The sequence below is a fragment of the Gastrolobium bilobum genome, unplaced genomic scaffold, assembly GCF_033153095.1.
Source record: "Gastrolobium bilobum isolate Gb01-03AN ecotype WA unplaced genomic scaffold, APGP_CSIRO_Gbil_v1 utg130462, whole genome shotgun sequence".
Lineage (NCBI taxonomy): Eukaryota > Viridiplantae > Streptophyta > Magnoliopsida > Fabales > Fabaceae > Gastrolobium > Gastrolobium bilobum.
The window spans coordinates 21142-35712 of record NW_026897607.1 but is presented as its reverse complement, the minus strand read 5'-3'; the positions used below and the strand labels follow the sequence as shown (position 1 = coordinate 35712).

General features: G+C 35.6%; 2 pseudogenes; both read right to left on the bottom strand.

Moving 5' to 3' along the window:
- Positions 1 to 106: 106 nt before the first annotated feature.
- Positions 107 to 8792, bottom strand: LOC133308518 (uncharacterized; annotated as a pseudogene).
- Positions 8793 to 10151: 1359 nt separating this feature from the next.
- On the bottom strand, positions 10152 to 10951 carry LOC133308519 (acetyl-coenzyme A carboxylase carboxyl transferase subunit beta, chloroplastic-like; annotated as a pseudogene).
- Positions 10952 to 14571: the final 3620 nt, after the last annotated feature.

Below are 14571 nucleotides of genomic sequence, written 5' to 3'. Positions count from 1 at the left end.
CCCACTAAATATTAATGACATTGAAAATGCTAATCAACCTAACTAAGCATTAATAACATTGAAAATGCTATCAGCCCCACTAAGCATTAATTGACATTGAAAATTGCTATCCATTCCAATCAACCTCTCTTGCATTGATGGCAATAACTAAATTCTGATTATGAATAAATTTGGACTTGATGTTTTCAAGATTAGCCCACATTTGTTGGATCAACCCACTAAGAGCTTTTTGAAACTTCTTGGCCCTTGATCTTGTGGTTGGCCCATTTGGCAATTGCAATGGATCACTAGGTGTTGTCTCCTTATTCATATCATTCCCTACCTCTTCAAAAGGATTTGTCCTCAATTATGCACCTACATCAAAAGGAGATAAATCAGAAATATTAAATGTTGCACTAACATTGTACTCGTCTAGAAGGTAAAGCTTGTAGGCATTATCATTTATCCTCTCAATCACTTGAAATGGTCCATCACCTCTTGGAAGCAGTTTGGAACGTCTTTGGGCTGTAAATATTTCCTTTCTCATATGTAATCAAACCCAATCTCCGGGTTCAAAAACTACTTTCTTGTGCCCATTATTGGCTTCGTTGGCATATTGTTCAATTTTTCTCTCGATGTGTTGTTGAGTTTTTTCATGAATCTATTTAACAAGTTCAGCCTTCTTCTTTCCATCTAAGTTAACATGTTCACTTACTAGTAAAAGAGTTAAATCCAAAGGAGATAATGAATAAACCCATACACAATTTTAAATGGTGAAAACCTAGATGCTGAATGGACTGTCCGATTATATGCAAATTCAGCATGTGGAAAACATTCTTCCCATGATTTCAAATTCTTTTGAATCAAAGAACGCAATAATGCAGATAAGGTCCTATTAACCACCTCTGTTTTCTCATCTGTTTGTGGGTGACAAGTAGTAGAAAACAAAAGTTTTGTTCCTAGTTTACCCCACAAAGTTTTCCAAAAATAACTTAAGAACTTTGAATCTCGATCAGAAATAATACTTTTGGGAATACCATGCAATCTTACAATTTCTTGAAAAATAAGTCAGAGATATGTGATGCATCATTGGATTTATGACATGGAATGAAATGTGCCATTTTTGAAAATCTATCAACAGCCACAAACATTGAACCTTACCCCCTTTTGACCTAGGCAATCCTAAAACAAAATCCATGGATATATCTACCCAAGGTTCATTAGGTATAAGCAAAGGAGTATACAACCCATGAAGCTTAACTTTAGATTTTGTTTGTTTATAATTAATGAATCCCTCACAGACTCTCTCTACATCACGTTTCATATGAGGCCAAAAGAAATGTTCATGCAGAACATCTAAGGTTTTAGACACTCCAAAATGCTCCATCAAACCTCCCCTTGAGCTTCTTTAACAAACAACTCACGCAATGAACTTTTAGGCACACACAATTGTTTCTCCCTAAACAAATATCTCATGTCTAAAGAACTTTCCAAATCCAGTTTTCTCACATGCTTTGAATACATTACCAAAGTCAAAATCATCAGCATACAAGTCCTTAATGTACTCAAATCCAAGCAATCTTGCAGTTAAAGTGGAAAGTAGAGCATACCTTCAGGATAATGCATCAGCCACAACATTTTCCTTACCCTTCTTGTACTTAATCATATAAGGAAATGTTTTAATGAATTCCATCCATTTGGCATGTCTCTTGTTCAGCTTATGTTGTCCCTTCAAATGTTTTAAGGATTCATGATCTGTGTGAATCACAAATTCCTTTGGCCAAAGATAGTGTTGCCATGTTTCCAAAGCCCTGACCAGTGCATACAACTCCTTGTCATATGTAGGGTAATGTAAAGCAACTTCATTTAGCTTTTCACTAAAGAAGGCAATGGGACGTCCTTCTTGCATTAGAACAGCTCCAATACCTATTCCCGAGGCATCAGACTCAATTTCAAAAGTATTAGTAAAGTTAGGCAAAGCAAGAAAAAAAGCATTAGTTAATTTCTCCTTAATCAGATTAAATGTCTTTTCTTGTTCATCACCCCACTTAAAACCCACATCTTTCTTAATAACCTCAGTCAATGGTGCTACTAGGCTACTAAAGTTCTTCATAAACCGTCTATAAAAACTAGCCAGCACATGAAAACTTTGAACTTCACTCACACAAGTAGGACTAGGCCAATCTTGAATTGGCTTTACCTTTTCTTCGTCCACCTCTATCCCTTTAGAACTAACAGCAAAACCAAGGAACATAAGCTTATTAGTACAAAAGAACATTTTTTTAGATTAGCAAACAACTTCTCCTTCCTCAAAATATTCAAAACAAGTTTTAAATGCTCAACAAGCTCATTCAAGTTTTTGCTATAAATCAAAATGTCATCAAAATATATAACCACAAATTTTCCAGGGAATGCATGCAAAACATAATTCATCAACCTCATAAATGTTTTGGGTGCATTAGTTAAACCAAATGGCATAACCATCCATTCATACAACCCATATTTTGTTTTGAATGCAGTTTTCCACTCATCACCTTATTTCATTCTGATTTGATGATATCCACTCTTAAGATCAATTTTAGTAAAAACACATACACTATACAACTCATCTAGCATATCATCAATTCTAGGAATGGGATGTTTATACTTTACAGTGATATTGTTTATGGTACAACAGTCAACGTACATCCTCCCAGAACCATCTTTCTTAGGCCTAAGCAATACTGGAACAACACATGGACTCATGCTCTCACGCACATGCCCCTTTTGCATAAGCTCATTAACTTGCCTTTAGAGCTCCTTTGTCTCTTCAAGGTTGGTTCTATATGCTGGCCTATATGGAATTGTTGCCCCTGATATGGAATCAATTTGGTGCCCTATACCCCTTATTGGTGGTAAACCATCGGGTATATCTTCAGGGAACACATCCTCAAAATCCTGCAAAACAGAAACAATTGCACTAGGCAAAGAAGGATCAACTTCGTTAGTGTTAAAGCAAGCCTCCTTATACAAGAGTACAATCATAGGTTGTTTTATGACCAATGCTTTGTTAATCTCACCAACTTTCACAAAAAAGTTCTCGTTTTTTTTCTTTTTTCTTTTCTCACTACCTGAAACTTGTTTTTCACTATCTTTTTCTCTCTAATTTTCTTTTTCTTTTTTCTGGTCACTCTCTTTTTTCAACCTTACTTGATCCTTATACACTTGCATTGGACTTAAAGGAGAAAGAGTAATGGTTTTTTTATTCATAACCAATGAATATCTATTGGTGTACCATCATGCATTACACATCTATCAAACTGTAATGGATGCCCAAAGAGAATATGCCCAGCTTGCATTGGCACAACATCACATAACACCTCATCCTTATACTTTTCAATTAAAAATGGAACTACCACTTGCTTGTTCACCTTGATTTCTCCACAATCATTCAACCATTGTAGTTATATATGGTCTAGGATGCTTCAGAGTTGCTAAATTTAACTTCTCCACCAAACTAGTACATTGTCCTTTACATTGAACACACCTTGTCCTTTACATTGCATCTAGTATGAAAAATATTTTCTCATTGCAACTTCTTATCTTCTTCAACTTGCACATTAAGAGCTCTCTTAGCCATTAAAAGCTCTTCTTCAACTGGTAATTCAATATCACTTGCATCTTCTAAATAAGGCAAGGATTCATTATCAGATTCACTGTCACTTTCAATATCACCATTATCTTTTAAAATCATGACTTTGTTGTTTGGACATTGAGAAGCAATATGACCCCTTCTCAAACACTTAAAACATTTTATGTCTCTATTTCTAGAGGATTGAGATTCAGTTTTACCTTGGCTAGAAGTGTTTACAACTTGGTTGGTTTTAGAGGAACCAACTGGAGATTTGAAATTAGGCTTCTCTTTATTTTTATTCCATGTTGGTCTTGAAGATGAAGTTGAATTCTGCCTCATACACATGGTACCATTCCTTTTGAGTTACCTCTCCATCTTTATGGCCATGTGCACAATGTCATGTAACTCCATGCAATGTTGTAATTCTACCACATTTGCAATGTCCTGATTTAAGCCAAGCAAAAATCTGGCCATAGTAGCTTCACGATCTTCATCTACATTGGCTCGAATCATAGCTGTCTCCATCTCCTTGAAATAGTCTTCAACACTTTTAGAACCTTGTGTGAGACTTTGTATTTTCTGAAACAAGTCCCTATGGTAGTGACTTGGAATAAATCGCCTTCTCATGACGGCTTTCATTTCCTCCAATGTTTAATTTAAATGAGTCTTTCACCATGTCTCCTCTTGTTTGACGCAAATTGGTCCCACTAAACAATAGCATAATCAGAAAATTCTATGGCAGCAAATTTTACCTTTTCTAATTCTGAGTAGTTATGACAATCAGAAAATTGGTCCCACTCCAAGTAAGCTTCCGGATCATTTCTGCCTTGGAAGGATGAAATCTTTATCTTATAATTCCTATATTATTATCAACCCTTTCTTCATTATGCACTCTTCTTCCTTCATTTCGACGCTCATTCTACCTCATATCAACCGTAGAATTGGTTTCATCTTCATTTTGATGTTATGAAGTTCTAGGTTGTTGCTCCCTTTGTTCAACTCTTTCTATTCTATCTTGCATTTCATCAAACTTGAAGTTCAATCTTTCAAATCTTTGTGCCATGGCTTCAAAGTAGAATTTGAAATCTTTAGGAATTTGAGCATCACCTTCTTGAGACATTTTTTTTTAATCTGTAAAAAAAATAAAAGTTGAAATATCCTCACAAACACACCCTCACGTGTTTCTCTCCCAATTAATAGCTCATACATTCGTGTTTCAAAATTAGGCTTTTACCCTCTTATAAGCTCACACACTCTTGAATTTTCTCTTTTAGTTCTTAGTTGAACTCAATTGGAGTTTTCTGGAAGAAATCCAAACAATAGATCACAAGATGTAATACAAAGAGACAAGAAGAATAAAGGAATATATATATATATATATATATATATATATATATATATATATATTATGACAACAACTAGGGGTAAAGAAATGTTGGAATGACAATAAATTTAAGCACTAATAACTTTAATTATGTAAGAAGAGAAGTACACACTGGAAAAGAAAAGAACAAAACTGAAAATAATTCAAAGAGACAAGTTTTACCTCAAGGAATTTGGATCAATTTTTTCCAAACAATTTTTTTGCTTCTGAAGATACTAAGATTTTTTTTTCTTTTTTGAACAGTACCAATGGGAGCAGTTGACACAAGAAGGAGAATGAAATAGAAATAAAAAAAGGTTAACAATAAAATAAAGATAGATCAAACCTGATTTAGAAGACTAGCTTTGATACCTAATGATATAAACCTCACCAAAAATAGTAAGACCCAAGACCAATTTAGTTAGGATCGTTTCTACAATCAGGAATTTAAAACAAGAGAAAAAGAACCATGATCCGTTATCTATGGAAGATAAGAACCAACAGTATAAAGAAAGATTAAGATGCCACACTCAAGAAAGAAGAAGGTGAGTGATAAGTCTGTTTTGAACGCCACAAGAATAAGCTTCTGGATAAGTTCAGAGTTCTGGATAAGAACCAAAGAGAAGAAGCCTCTATATAATATTATAACTTCAAAATCTGATTACAAGAGTTATATCCTCCCTTATTTATACTTGGAACATCCCTCCAAGAATAGGAAAAGACTAGCAAATGAAAAGACACTAATGTAAAGTTGAATACTTGAAAAAAAAAAGACTCTAATGAGCCTATTAAACATTAATGACATTGAAAATGTTAATCAACCCCACTAAGCATTAATAACATTGAAAATTCTATCAACCCCACTAAGCATTAATTGACATTGAAAATTGTTACTCATTCCACTCAACCTTCCTTACATTGATGGAATTAACTAAATTCTGATTATGAATAAATTTGGACTTGATGTCTTCATGATTAGCCTATAAATTTGAAGAGACATTGGATAAGCACGATAGGAAGGTGGCCTGCTCAGGCAGATATGCATCATAATAATCTTGCTAGTCGCCTCACGAATGCAGAGATATCGCAAGCTTTCTTTGCCATGGCCCCCTTAAAGGCTCTAGGAAAGGACGACTATCCTACGTTATTTTTCGAGAAAAACTGGGACATCCTGTTAATATATGGATGTCCTAGAGAAAATCTTTTTAATTAGATTAGGACATATGTGTACCTTTTATATTGTCGCAAATAAATCATAAGCACTCTTTATCCTGTTTCATATTTTGTCTCGATATTATTGTTAATATATTATATGAGTAACTAGATAAATCCCTTGGAATAGAATATGTATCTCTTGAGTATCTGTGATGAGACCACGATCATGAGGATTCAAGTAAACCGGATGTTTATTCCTAAATTTTATGTTCATAGTCTAGAGACACTGAGAATGGAGATCAGTGATCTCGGGTAAGACTAGCACGACTTATCTACTTGTATTCAGAACAAGGTAAAGACCTCATGAACTAAAGATATGGAGATATCTTAGCTAAAGTCGTGGGTGGACCTATAAGGGTATAGCTCGCACTGAACAGACCCACAAAGAAACTCTATGAGGAAATCTCACAAATAGTATCATTAGAGCAGCCTCTTATTATTTAGGTATGTCTTTCCTTAGACCAGAAGTTTTCACCTAGACTGTGTTCTAGAAAGCATGTTTTGATTGTATACCTCGTCTGCCTGAAACATGGAGATACAAAGGTATATCTTTGGGCATGTCCTGAAAGAACACAAACCTAGGGTAATAAGCTGAAGGAATTCGTCAAATCTCTGTAAGGGATTAGGTTATTTGTAAACCGGAGAAATCGGGATGACCTTTACGGGACTCGGGAATCTATGCATAGTAAAAGAGATCATAAGATGATCTGCCTTTAGAGTCAGTAAATTGAAGATTCCCTATTTCGAATTAAAGCTTACCCTAAACCGCAAGGGTTGATACATCTCCTCACCCTAGGTTTAATGGGAAGATAACCGAGAGGAAAGGAAATATATACGATAACCAAATTCATTTAATAGGATGATCATGTCATTAACCTAACTAGCTCTGGGGCAACAAACCATTGCTAGTGCTCTGTGTTGCATTAAATGGGTTGTGGTCTTGTTGGGCCCAAGCCCATTTATGTCAGTGGCTATGTTGGGCCTAATGGGTCACACACTAACACCTTATTGTCTTGACATTATAACATTAAAGGTTTTGGGCCTAATAATAGTTTTTAGCCCAAGAAGAAGTTTGGAAGCCTACCTAAGAAGGAAGGAGGATGGTGATAATGTGCTTGGATAGTCCAAGACATTATTAATTAATTTAAATAGTTAAATTAATTATCTAATATTTTATTTCATAATTTAAATTTTGAATATAAATATTTGAATTTAAATATTTGAATTTGAATGGACTATAGTAGTTTTGTTTCATAACAAAAGGAGAAGATAAGAGCTAGATTTGAATTTGAATTCAATTAGCATCTTATCATAATCATGTCCTTGATTTTAGGAGAGGATTTTATGGTTGAATGGGGCGCTCAAATAGGCAGCCATATGATGGTTGTTAGACCAATAAACTGACTTGGTTGTCAGCCTTATTTCGCTCCATGATTTGTGCGCTCCATGATCTGATTTTGGAGTGATTTGATGACTCAAAATCAGCATGATTTGTGCACTCTATGATCTGATTTTGGAGTGATTTTATGACTCAAAATCAGCAGCATATAATCCTCCTTTAGTCTCCTTTTAAAGGTGAATTCGGCTAAGGGTTAAGGTGTGAGAAACCTGCCACTTCTCCTACTATTCTATGCGCCACTCTTGTGATTTTTCTTGCTAAAAATTCTCTCATCTAAACACCTTGAAACCTTGCCTCATTCCTCTCCTATTGGGACACCTAGCTTGCTTCCTTTTGGTGTTCGATTGGTGGTTTTTCAAGAACGGTTCTTGCATCTTGACAAAGGGTGGTGTGGATCAACATTAGAGGGTTTGAACCTTCAAGCCTAACATTGATCATCTTCGAGTTTTGAATTACAAACAAGGTAACATTCTGTCCTAAAGCATGTATCTTGAATTGGTATGTGTAATTCCGCTATGAAAATTTTTTATTTTCATCTTCACATGCCTACGGCCTTCAAGGCCCTTTCTTTCACATCCTTGGCAGACAACTCTACGATTACATTGCCCATTTCTTCAATCATCCTGAAGACATCAAAGAGATTAATCAAACTCTTGTGGTGCTTATTCCCAAGGTGGACTGCCCCCAATCGATCAAACAACTCAACCTTATTGCTCTCTGTAATGTAACCAATTCTGGGTGATCTCGTCTCTCCCAATGAGGTTATTTTTTTCCTAATCATCATATTCAAGATAACATTATTATTGCACAAGAACAAGTTCATACGATGCACAAGATGAAAGGAAGAAAGGGATTTCTGTCTATCAAGATCGATATGGAGAAATCATACGATAGACTAAACTGGAATTTCATAAGGAGAATTTTAACTGAGATCAATTTGCACAATAATCTAGTGGAGGTAATTATGAACTGTGTTACCGGCGTCCAAACCCAAATTCTGTGGAATGGAGCTATCCTTGATGAACATTTTCGGCAAAGGGGATTAAGGCAAGGGACCCCTTATCCCCTTACCTCTTTGTTTTGTGTATGGGAAAGTTAGCACACTTGATATAGGAGGAAGTAGCACAATCTTGTTGGAAGCCCATTTGTGCAGGTAGAAAAGGACCGGCAATATCACATATCATCTTTGCTGATGATGTGTTGCTCTTTGCTGGGGCATCCATAGAGCAACTAAGCCTCATAATCCACTGTCTGGAGTAGTTCACGGAGACAACGCATTAGTCTAGACAAAACATGTATTTTTTTTCTAAAATTGTAAGAATTGAATTGACAGATTAAATTACCCAAACTAGTGGGTTCAAGAGAGTCAATAACCTGGGGAGATACGTTGTCACACACATGAAACATGGCAGAGTGCAATGATCTCATTATTCCGAAGTCATAGGTAGAGTGCAAAAGGGTGGCAAGCAAATTGTTGTCCCTTGCTAGTCGGATCACACTCACGGTAAGTGTCATTTCCACAATTCTCAGCTAGCCAGATTGTTTATGGGTGCAAGTTATTAAAGGGAAATATGGGAGAGGTTGTGACCGGAACCGTCGAGCTGAGGCTAAACAAGGAGATTCTGCACTTTGGAGAGCTCTCAGTAATGTGTGGGAGTCAACTTTACAGTTACTAGAGTGGAAAATTGGTAATGGAAAAAACACTTTAGCTGGTTGGATAAGTGGTGCAGCATAGATGGGGTGCTATTAGATCACAACGTGATCACTTCTCCTTCAGATGAGCTGCACCTAACGGTTAGAGACTGTGTGGATCAGTCAACAAATAATTAGAACTAGGACTATTTTTCTAAGTATATAAATGATGCAACTCTTACAAGAATCCGGGCTACGATTCCCCCTTCAGATGAGGATGAGCCTGACAACCTTCGTTGGCACCGTAAGGGGTTAAATGAGTCAGTGGTGCATCATGTTTATAAAAATATCAATGAAGGTTCACAACAAAATTTAGCAATTTGGTCCTCCCTGTGGAAATGGAAAGGCCCTCAAAGAATCATAGTTTTTATGTGGCTAGCTATCCTGAACAGAGTTCCAGTAAGGGAGAGGATGGCTAAATGGGGTAGTGGTCCACATGATTGCTTGTCTTATCCAGGTGAAACTGAAATAATCATACATGTCCTTAGGGACTGCACACGTGCTAGAAAACTATGGAATACTTGGTTCTAAGGTAGAATTCTCTTTCGATTACAGTCAACCCCAGAAGGGGAGTGGTTTAAAGTCAACATTATTGCATCTTATTGGAACATTGGCTGGGGCTTTGAATGGAAGGACATTTTCTACGTATCATGTTGGTTCTTGTGGAAATGGAGAAATGCTGATACACACAATAACAAGTTCAAGCAACCTGACATGCCTCATAAATGCATTCTTGAGTATATTGCTAATATCAGGTGCGCGATGGATCGAAATTTAACAAGAGACAATGCCGACCCATTTGTGAATCAGAAGAGGGAGTGGGTTACCCTGGAGATGGGGCACTGTAAAGTCAACGTAGATGGTGCAATTTGCAGGCAAAACTCAACTGGTTAACTGTTCTTTTTCATATGATATACACAGTGCTCACAAATATTCACTTTGGATTGAAACAACTCTTTATAATTTAATCCATAATTATTTTCACTTTCTATCAATAAATATTTGTATTTTTTTATTTTCGTCGAGATCATTAGAACTTTCTCTTCTAGTGAAATCACTATCATTTCTGTCGATTGTGACATTTTTTATAATAAGACCCTCGCTTTCACTACCTTTTTTGCCCTTACCACAAATGTAACTATAAAAGTATTCGTCATTATATTTGTCACTATAATTTAAAATTTAACTATCAATAAAGATTTGAGAACGAAATAACTCTCAATGCAACTATTAATGGTATTATTCCAACTAGATTAAGTCCCATAACTCTCAATGATCATCATCATTCTTAGAGATATTTTCCAGATAGCTAGAATTCTTATAACTATAACTAGAAAACAAATTTTCTGGTTCACTTAGAAAAGAATGATGATTGTAAATTTTCAAAATTTGATTTTCAATATCAAAATATATGGAATAACTATTCCTCTTACTATCCTTAACTAAAAAATGTTTCTCAGATAGAAAATTCCAAGATGTTCCTGACGCTGACTGAATAATCAACGTTACTGTAACTAGAGTTGTTACTATCTTTCCAACTATAAATGCTTTTATCCGTATTTGTAAAAATTGGGTGTTCACTTAGACTGGTATTTTCAATAGAACCAAAACTATACGCCGATTCACTTAACCTGCACGTGTACTCGAATTCTCTATTAAACAACATAGAATTGAACCACCATTTTTTCATAGAGCTTTTTTCCCATATTTACACCAAAATACAATAGATGAATAGTCATTTGATGAAAAATCATATAAGTATTCAATTTTAAATATTGTATATAATTTATTTACTATAAAAAAATCTCATTGGGGTAATGTATTTTTAGACCCAATTACTTCATTTACTCATTATGAATTTCATTTTTCCTATTATATATATATAATATATATATATATATATATATTCTACCCCTATTTTATCCATTTTTTGAAATTAGATAAAATCTAATTTTGTGGCTATATTGTATGTCAACAACAAAAAAGAAAAAAAATAAGGTATGGATAGAACAAGAGAACAGAGGGGGATAAAAGAGAAAAGAGTTATCAAAATCTATATACAAGTCATCCATATAATAACCCTAATTATATGACTTTTAAATTAGAGGGTTATGATGAGGACCTTATGGTCATAAATGGAATGAGGATGAAATTATAAGAATTTTGATATCCATATTGAGGGTATTGTGCACAGGTGAAATTTTATCTGTTAATTTTGACTGCTGACGCAGTAACAGTCAGTAGAATAGCTCTAAGTTAACAAATTATAGTTAGAGAGCTAATCTAATGATATAAACATCATGAATGAGGTTAATATATGATTTGGTGAAGTTTAATACTTGGGGTATTTTAGAAAAGTCACTTCTGCTGGATATTTTGTACTGCTGTAGAAGCAGCCGGTAGAATCCCAGAACGGGAAAAAGATGAGAAAATAGAAATAAAGACCAATATATGCCTAACAAGACATAATTAGAGAAATAATGTTAAAGTTAAGAAGATTATGAAATTCGGGTACACTTAAGAACACCGGTAAAGACTACAGTGCAACTAAACACTTGTTAGTGGATCTGTGATCCACTAATCAAATTTTTAAGTTATGAACATGATACTTAGATAAAATTAATCTTATGTACTCAAAGTTAGAGTCTTGGGGGTTTTCGGGTAAAAATTTGATGACGGTTCAAATAAATCTTACACCGGGTCTCACTAAAGGACAAATGCCACTAAAGTGACATGACATCCCTAATTAGGGCACCCTTCCCCTTCCCCCTCATTCTGAATCAGCCCCCTTCTTACAACTCTCTCTAAAATTCAAACTTCAAACTTTGTTCTCACTTTTCTCTAAGATTGCACCTCCAAAACCTCTCCAAATCACCAAATCTCCTTCATCAAACTTGCTCCCCTCACCCTCCTCTTCACAACCATACCATTTTCATGGTGTGTGATGGGACGAAAATTCATGCCCATCTAAGCCCATTTTGATGGCAAAATACCATCTGTTCCCTCACCTGATGAGCAACTTTAGCACTAAAAGCACATGTTTAATATCTTTATCACAAAAACACAGTGGGGAACGGAAGGTGACATAAGCTTTTGGAAAATATATAAAAAGGGGAACAAATTTGGAATATTAAATACACCTGCTTCACTCACTCAATCTTTCTGACCATTTTTCAGGAAACGTTGAAAAGAAGTTTCCAATTAAGCACAAGTGGGCAACACTCAACCAAGGAGAAAGGTGCACAACAGGGAATAATCGGTTCCTATTGGTCGAAAAGGAAAGCAAGGCATGGAGGAAGTCAGAAGGAAAGACAAATCTCAACAAAAACTGTCCCATCCAGCCACGTGCGCCCCTCAAAGCACTGTTCACACCGCCCCTTTCATGCAGTCAAGAAACCGACTCCAAAGGATTTACAAGCTTGCCATTCGCTCTTCTGCCTATAAATAGGACGTTCCAGCACGAAGACATCCATCGAATTCTTGAGGAATTGAATTCCTTAAGAAGAGATCACTTAGTTTATTTTTGTAGTTTTTATTTGTATAGTTTTAACTTTAGTTAAGTGACAACACTTATTCTTCTTTCTATATCACCCACTTGAGACTCCTCACGAGCAACAACCATCTTCTCCACTTTTCATTTTGTTGTAATCAATTTGTTTTCATTTAAATACAATTGTTATTTCTATCCTTTCCACTCGTTATCTCTGAACTGAATCTCGGGTCTATGGGACTTCAGTTTGGAAAAATTATGTTTAAACTAGTAGCCATGGGCTAAACTACATGTGGAATAGAAAAACTGCAAAGCTCTTAAAAAGTTATTTTCGAAACTCTTGTATTACAACTTTTGTGTTTCTCTGATTAAGTGTGCTATATTCATTGTGTATCTTTGAAAATCGAACACATACTGAGAAAGGATCTTCCAAAAGGAAGGGATTTCAGACAACTTAACCAGAGGGGCGAAGGCAGTACTGTGGAAACAATATTGCTGGTTGCCTTAGGAATAAGGGACCACTTCGTTCATTTCAAGATTCTGCACTAAGTACTTGTTGGAGTCAAGGGAGCCATAGGAATATGGAAACTTATGAGCCATCTAGTCCATAAGTTAAGGAATCAGACGTTGGCAGAAAGGAAACTGGAACAAATACATAAGTGTTGAGTCCTGAGTAGAGAAAATAACCATTTAAGAATGGAGCAGTGGATCCGTTCCTTCTGTTATTATTGTTTTCAAACCATCCACCCTGTTGTCTCTTGACTATTGTTATTACTTTTTGTATTTTTCTTCTTTATTTAATCTTGTATCTATAAATCTCTCATGAATATTGTTGTTCCTTCCCTAAACAAGAAGGATAACATATATAACGAAGCGATGAACTATTTGTTGTCTGATTGAACTTATTGTCCTTGAGGAACGTTGTCAAGACAGTAGGGAATGTTTGACCAAACAGGTCAATTACTAACTTTTCTTTTCATTTTCATTCTTTATAAAACAGTATAAGACATTAATTAGAGTTCTATCATCGTGGGAACGATAATCTGGGCATAATACTCTCATTTATTACTTGATGCGTGCACTTGCGCACTTGGGTTAAATTACGAGAGCAAATGTGTTTTCTCTTAATGAACTGAGGAACGTCTTCATCATAATATACTTTTCACCCAACAGCTTTTGAACCCAACAAGTTTTTGGTGCCGTTGCCGGGGATAGATACACTAAATTTTGTCCATATTATTGTTTTAAGTACATACATAGTCTGTATATTTCATTTTCTCTTCTTATCTTTTTTTGTCACATATTCTGTTGATTCATACTATCTATTTTATGATTTATGAGTGAAGAGTCTGAAACAGATTCTCCCCACTCCACTTTACCTGAGTTTTTCTTTGACCCTGAGGCAGGACACACTTTACATAGAAGAAGAAGAAATCTCAGGGAAAATATTTTTGAAAACATGGCTGATCATATCAATAACAATGATGAAATCCCTCCTGAACAGAACTTTAGAACCTTGGTTTCTCCTTTCAGGAACAGACCAGAAAGGGGAGTAATCCTCCCTCCTGTAACTCCCAATTTCGAATTAAAACCCATCATGTTCCACATGATAAGGGAAGCTAGAGTCTTTCATGGACTCCCTGCAGAAGATCCTTACACACACCGCACAAACTTTCAAGACATTTGTGATAACTTCAAAGCTGAGGGTGTGACAGAGGAAAGTATGAGAACGAGGCTGTTTCCTCATTCCCTAGGCTCAAAAGCAAAAACATGGATGAAAACTCTCACCCTTGGATCCATACACTCTTGGGAGGAACTTT